General features: G+C 46.4%; 1 non-coding gene across 1 annotated transcript; it reads right to left on the minus strand.

Annotated features, from left to right (window-relative positions):
* Window positions 1-4,262: 4,262 nt before the first annotated feature.
* Trnae-uuc lies at window positions 4,263-4,334 on the minus strand. Its single transcript has one exon. It is a non-coding gene; the product is annotated as a tRNA-Glu (tRNA).
* Window positions 4,335-7,553: the final 3,219 nt, after the last annotated feature.

Raw genomic sequence — 7,553 nt, forward strand, 5'->3', positions numbered from 1 at the left:
GCTGCAACTCCAGCGATGGCCGCAAAAGGGAAGAGAACTACGCGTTGCTTCCGGTTCTGTAAGTTTCGACAAACCTCGCGAGACCAATGGTTCTGGGAGGAAGAGGGGCACGGGATTTCAGCGAGAAGAGGAAACTTAGAAACTGATGACTAGGGCCACCTGGTGTTCGGAGGGGAACTGCACAATTCCTCCTACAAGTAGATCGGTCCCTTTCGAGGACTTTGGTGAATCGTCCCGAAAGGGGCATCTTCGGAGACTGGCTGGGGAGTCTTAGGTTGTGACTCCCTAGTGGGTGATGGAGAAAGCATCCCCAAGGGTCTCCACATCCTCACTTTCTGGTGCCAGGCGGCAGGCGCCCCTTTAGCCGGGAAAGGGAAGGTCCTAGTGCGGCGACCCTACCCGGCGGGTAGGTCATCGGGTTACCTTGAGCTCAGCCGCCCCGGACATGGACGTGGCCGGCGTGGGGTCCCCAGTGCGCTCCAGCCCCGCGTCCCTTGGCCTGCTGACTATATCCTTATCCCCAAGTGGCACGGATCTCCCCAACCCACGAAAGTAGCTCTGAGCCCGCCCGCGTTTCTGATGAGCGGCGAGGCTACGCCAACGACGCTGGTTTATTTTTTAAAGTTTTTATTAGCTAATGTTTGCAGTATGTAACGATTGCATTCATTGTGGGGTGTTGGTGTGTAACACACCAATTCATTTTTCATCTCCTTTCCCTCCGGACCCCCCCATCCATCTCTTGGACCCCTTTCCATGTGCAACAGATCTATATTTTGACTACTTCCTATGATTTATCTTTTATTTTGCTCTTTGAAGTTTTTCTACTTTGGGTTGGGCATATCAGAGAAACCATGCGATGTTTACGCGAGTGTTTCTGATTTATTTCACTTCACACTGTTGTTCACGGTGCATCCATTTTTCTATAGTTGAGTCAAGTTTACCCTTCCTGGCAGATTAGTACTATATAGTATACAAACACCGCATTGATAGAGCGCTGATACAAGTCCGGCATCAATGCAAACGATGTACCACTTTGCTTTCCAAAGTTTCTGCCCAGTTCCTTTCAGTATCTGGGGGAAGCAAGGGATGGAATTCAGAGGCACTGATTTCTGTTGAATAAGTAATAAAGATATCATCCTGACAGGTGACACATTTCATAATACATAAGGACATTTCTGTGCCCTTTAACTTTTTCTCTTTTTGAAGACAGGGTCTCATTATGAAGTCCTGGCTGCCCTTGAACTTGCTATGTAGTCCAGGATGGACTTGAACTTACAGCGATCCTCCTGTCTCAGCCTCCCCAGTGCTGGGAGTACAGGCATGTGCCACCACACCCAGAATGCAGTACAGTGGATGGAACTCAGGCCCTTGTGCTCACCAGGCAGGCCCTTAGGCTGCCAAACTATCTCCCCAGGCCCATCTTTTTCTCTAATGGCAACTCGCAGGCTTGCAGGAAGAGGGAGGAAGCTACTTCTCACACTGATTCCACACAAGGAAGTGCCCCCACCTCAACAGAAACTACGTGCACTAAGTAGAAACCTAGCTGCAGGCTGCATCTGCATGCTGTGACCAACCATAGAGCAGACTTCTGGCACTCAGGACCCCAGGATCCCACCTTAGCACAAGAGAGGAAAGGGAGGAAGGAGAGGGGGAAGTGGGCGGAGGAAGTTTTGATTCACTTCTCAAGTTCCAGAGCTGGTTGTTCAGCCAATCCAGGCCTTCACAGAGCCATCCCCGCTGGTGGCACAGGTGGCCTGGATGTGCCAATTCCTGTGGTGCCCCGAGCACAGCCCCAGCCTGTCTGGGATTTCAGCTGCATTTATCCAGTCGGGAGGCTTGCTCGTTGGCCAGGGTGAGGAGGCTGGCATCCTGAAGCTCGGCCTCGGCCAGCAGCTTCTTGAGCACCTCGTTCACAAGCCCTCTGTGAGTGCCGACCACCACAAAGTTCAAGCCAAAGGTGTTCCAGGAGTAATGGCGCCACAGCGCTGGGTCTTATCTTGGCCACCCACACCCCACTCGGTGAGGCTGATGGGCTTGTATTCCAGTCTCCACAGTTTGGGACGATGGTCACAAGTCTGCCAAGCTTTAGTTTACACAAAATCATCGTCTTCCGGGCAGCATCCAAGCCCACCAATGGGAATGCGCGTTTCTTCCCTTTTGCCAAAAAGGCCCTTGAAGGGGTTCGTGAAGATAGTACCTGCGCTTGTTTCTGTATGGAAGCGACACTGCCCAGAGACCTCAGCGGGAGCCGCTGTAAGTCAGGTATGCCTTTCACTCCCACAGATGGCAGCCAAAAACAGAAATTCTGGCCAGGTATGCACTCCTGTAATCTCAGCAGCACTTGGGAGGCTGAGGCAGGAGGACTGCCATCAGTTCAAGGACTGCCTGGGCTACATAGTGAGCTCAAGGCCAGCCTGAACTGTCCAGTGAGACCCTGTCTCAAAAAAAAAAAAAAAAAAAAAAAAAAAAAAAAAAAAGAAAAAAAAAAAAAAAAGGGAAAAATGAAATTTTTTTTTTTTTTTTTTTTTTTTTTTTTTTTTTTGGCTGAACGAGGGATTAAGCTCAGGCCCTTGTGCTTGCCAAGGAAGCACTTATTCCACTGAGCCATCTCCCAGGACCCAGAAAAATGAAATTCTATTTGACCCAGCCATTCTCTTCTGGGTATCTTCCCTCAAAAATTAAAGGCATCCTATTGGAGTGATACAGACAAACCCCTATAAACATTAGCAGCACAATAAAAGCTAAATCTTGGCAGCTTTTATGTCCCTCAACAGATAAATGGATAAAAAGAAAATGTGGTATCTATTCACAATGGAGAATTTCTCTGTCCTAAGAAGGATACACTTGAGTCATTTATGGGAAAATGGATGGACTTTGAGACTGTAATGTTTAATACAATTTGTATTTATGTATTTACTTTACTTTTTTTTTTTTTTTTTGCTGTGCTGGGAATTGAACTGAGGACCTTGTGCTTGCCAGGCAGGCACTCAGCTGCTGAGCTACATCCTCTTTGAGACTATAATTTTAAGTGAAATGCACCCTGCCGGAAAGCGGAAATATCACATGGTTTTTCAAAGTGAAAAACCTGAAATAAAAGAGCCAAATAAAAGCTAGATACTAGGAAATAGGGAGAAAAAGCTTTTGCAAAAGGGAAGGAACAAAGAGGTGGAGTAGGGGAGGAGGAAGGAAAGGGGCAAGGGGTGAAAAAGAATTGAGATGTGTTGTGTACGTGGGCCAGCTCCCCGCGAGGAGTGCAATCATTTTGTTCTACAAACGTGGACTGATAAGAAAGGAAACATTTAAAAAAGAATGTTTCCACAGTTTAAAAATCGTTGTTGCCAAGAATGGAGTCACTTAGCTCTAGAGAGTCCTGCTTACTGGGAAGTTGAGGTCTGAGGATTGTCGGTTCAAGGCCAGCCCGAGCAATGTAATGAAAATTTCTTTATCTCAAAATAAAAATAAAAGAATCCCAGCATCCAGGAGGCTGAGGCAGGAGGATCACCTAGCTCAGGACCTTATCTCAAAAACAACCAAATAAATAAAAGGGCTGGGGAGGCAGCGCAGCGGTAGAGCGCCACGCGTTCAGTCCCCAGTCTCCCCCTCCCCGCGCGCGCGTGCACACACACACACACACACACACACAAACAAGAACAGTTGTGTTCTTAAATATGCCGTGAAGGCACGAGTGAGAGCTTTCGTTTTTAATCTGTAACTAAAAACTCGGAGGTTTTTCTAGGCTGCAGGTCTAGTTAGCAGACACATACGTAGGCAGCACCTTTCACTGGCCCACCCTGAGCTGGAACCCGAGCCAGGAGCAGAAGCCTGGCAAGCGCGAGCTCGCAGCAAGTCTGGTCCGAGGAGAGGCGATGTCGTGACCTGCGCGGCGGGGACCACAGGGAAGTGCTCTCCGAGCCAGCTGCCCCGGACGCCTCGGTGCTCCTGGGCAGAAGAGACAGGCTGGGGCCAGGGAATACATCCGCTGTGGGTCACTCTTGACGGAGTTGGGGTTTAGATACTCTAGAGGGAAGGGGGCTGCAGGGACCAGGTGGTCAAAAGAGGGAGAGGCACGCAGCGCGCCGCCCGAGTCTCTTTCCGGTATTGGGCTTCTTCATATCTTTTTTTTTTGAGCCGGATCTCTATTGCTCAAACTCTAGGTAGCCCACGGTAGCCTTCAGAAGGGGCGGGGTGATCTTCCTGCCTCCGCCTCCCAAGGGCTGAGGATTTCCGGCGAGCGTCACCACACCTCTTCAAAAATTCTAATCTTCCCACACCGGGAGTCGAACCCGGGCCGCCTGGGTGAAAACCAGGAATCCTAACCGCTAGACCATGTGGGATGACTACCCTAGCTTGCCTGCTTGCTTAGACCTCTTTCAACACCATCCCGCCCAAAAGGCTCACACTACTTCCTCGACTCCTATCTTTCACAGACATTCTTCTGCTTTTTTTCTGGGTCAGCTTTCTTCCTTCCCGTCCCCAAACACTGGGTCATTAGGGTTAAACTTTCAGCCCACTGTTTGGACCACATGGCCACTTTATAAAGCGAGAGGACTGCTGAGCTACAAATTGCACACAGAGATCCGAATTTCCAGTAGCCTAGTTAGAGTCTGTTTATCTTAACCGGTGTTTTTGGGGGTCTCAGCTCCACCCTGCAGGAACCTCTGTAACTTCTGTCTGGCTGCTCTCGCTGCCTCTTTTCCCTACTAGTCTCTTACTTGGTTTGAAAAAGGTCCTTTGGCTCCACGGGATCATTTCGTGGAGCCCCCAGACACTAATATTACAGCAGGGATTATATCCAGATATCACATCTGAAGTAAACTAATCTTTTTTCTAGACACCAAACTATTGTATTCATCCACCCATCCATTCATATATGCAGACATGCCTTGTATATTTATCTTGCTGGGCATGGTACTGTCATACCTATATTCCCAGTACTCGGGAGGCTGAGGTAGGAGGACCTCTGTAAGTTCGAGGTTTGTCTGGGCTACATATTGAATTCAAGGCCAGCCAGGACTACATAGTGAGACCCTCATAAGACCCATAGCAAACAAAACCAAAACCAAACAAACAAATAAAAGTTTATCTTATATGCAGCTTGTACTATTTACTAAATTCTGTGTGAGGCTGAAGATTCCAAGGTCTGTAAGATCCAGCCTCCACTGAAGGAATGCTTTGCCTGGAAGGAGACAAACATATCAACAAAGACTCATAATGACCTGTCCCCAAAAAGATGGGATGTGTGTGTGTGTGTGTGTGTGTGTGTGTGTGTGTGTGTGAGCAATAGCCACTTCACATTCACATAAAGTAAGGGATGGCAAAGTCTTTGTAGTCACCTTTAGAACTTTCTGGACAGCTACGTGGACAAGGTGAGGACATGTGTTCTGGTGCCTGCCTAGCAGCGTTGGGGCTGTTTAAGCTCGCCTGGTATGCTGAGATTGCAAGCATGTATTGGAGTATAACATTTGTGTGTCCATGAAAGGTGAGTGTGTGTGTGTGTGTGTGTGTGTGTGTGTACACAATGCCTGGGTGCCACCAGACAAGGGGAGGAAGAGAAAAACACCAGAGTTTAGATTAACCTCAAGAGAAAATAAAATTAAATAATAAATAAATAAATAAAATTAAATAGCTTAACCTCAAGGGTCCTTTACTATCCATCCACCTAGCCAGCTATCTGTTTCTATCTGATATTATCATCTTACAGTGCCCTAACCTAAAGTGCTTGCTTAAAGCCAAAAATTTTATTTAAGAAGGAAAAACAAAGATAGAGGCAGAGGAATCAAAATAAACATACGAAATGATGGGGACCTGAGAAATGCATAGAAATAGGATCATCAAGATTAAACTTCTTGTGCTGGGAAAATAGCTTAGTGGCATAAGTGGCTGCCTGGCAAGGGCAAGGTCCTGAGTTTGAGTCCCAATACAGGGGTGGGGTGGGGTTGAACTTCTTGCTTTATTTCTTGGGTGCATATTAGAGATGTCAGACATCTAACTAGATAAGCCAGCCTAGGAACCAGTACCTAGAAACTAGACACTCCTAAAGATGCAGGACCGGTGGTTAGATGGTTTTTATTTTTTTGGCAGTTCTTGAATGGTGCTGGACAGTCTTCCTACCAGGTGACAGGTATGTACACGGAAGATATCTTTAGCTCCTAAAATTCTCCAGCCGGATGCACTGTGCACGTGTGTGTGTGTGTGTGTGTGTGTGTGTGTGCGCCCATACAAGCTCTGCAGCTGAGCTATTCCCTCAGTCTTCAATTTAATCTTTCAATAAAAATACAGTTACTTGGCTTCAAGGTAGGAAAGCATCAAAAAGTAAAATGGAGGAGCTGGGGAAATGGCTCAGTAGAATAAGCGCTTGACTGGTAATTGCAAGGATCTGAGTTCAATCCCCAGTTCCACACACAAAAAAAAGTAAAATGGAAACTCTCTCATCCTATCAAGCTTCTCATCTCCCTCCACAGACAATCACTGTTATTAGTTTTGTATGTATCTTCCCACAAGCAGATTCTCCTTTTCTCCTCTTTCTACACAAATTGTAATATCTGGTACCCAGATCATTTGCCATCAAAGTGGAATTTGTGTGTGTGTGTGTGTGTGTGTGTGTGTGTGTGTGTGTAACAGGGGATTGAACTCAGGTCCTTGTGCTTGCCAGGGAAGCGCTTATTCTACTGCACCATTTCCCCAGCCCCAAAGTGGAAGTTTTGATAGTTAATGTTAACTCTCCCTCGATGAAAATTTTACCAATATATATTTCCATCAACAGTTCCCATCAGGAGCTAGGGAGATCAAAGGAATAAGCGCTTCCCTGGCAAGCTCAAGGACCTGAGTTTGATCCCTGGTTCCACAAACAAACAAAAAAACAAAAAACAAAAACAAAAAACCAAAAATCAATTCCCATCAGCCTCAGCAGTTTTCATAAGCTAATGGGTAAGAATAGAATGCCAGCAAAGCTTTTAATTTTTTTTTTTTTTTTCACAAGGGTGGTTGAATCAATGTTTAAGGGCCATTCACATTTCTGTTTTTAAGCTGTCTTTCTTGTCCTACATGGATTATCCTACAAGGCTGATCCTGGAGCTTCCCAAATACATTACAGTGTCTCTGGAATCTTTGAGAAAATACATAGCTTTATTTAAAAAACAACTTTTGACATCCTTTGAAAATAAAAGAAGTGCCATCTACGAGGTAAAGATATGAAAATACTGTGGGTCTTTTGAAAGAAACTCTCAGCAGACGTAGTAGCAGTTGAAAAGACTCAAGTCAGGTCCCTAGAAATTTATGACACTGTTTAAAGCAGCCTGGCTGAGGTGAAGACAGGCTCATTAGCGTCTCTGTGAAGTTAACATTGCTTTTGCTCCTATAATAAATATTACCCCTGAGTCCAGCCACCCCACCCCCAAAGCACCCTGCTCTTCTCTGGTCTTGAAAGTCAGTGCTTTGAAACACCCTGTCCATGTTGTAAATATCTACCGTGTGGTGTAGACCCCACCTCCTAATGACTCCCAAATGAGGAAGCCATAGCCAGATAGCACACTTTGATAAGGGGAGGTACAGAT

Source organism: Octodon degus, unplaced genomic scaffold, assembly GCF_000260255.1.
Source record: "Octodon degus isolate 3935 unplaced genomic scaffold, OctDeg1.0 scaffold00098, whole genome shotgun sequence".
Classification (NCBI taxonomy): domain Eukaryota; kingdom Metazoa; phylum Chordata; class Mammalia; order Rodentia; family Octodontidae; genus Octodon; species Octodon degus.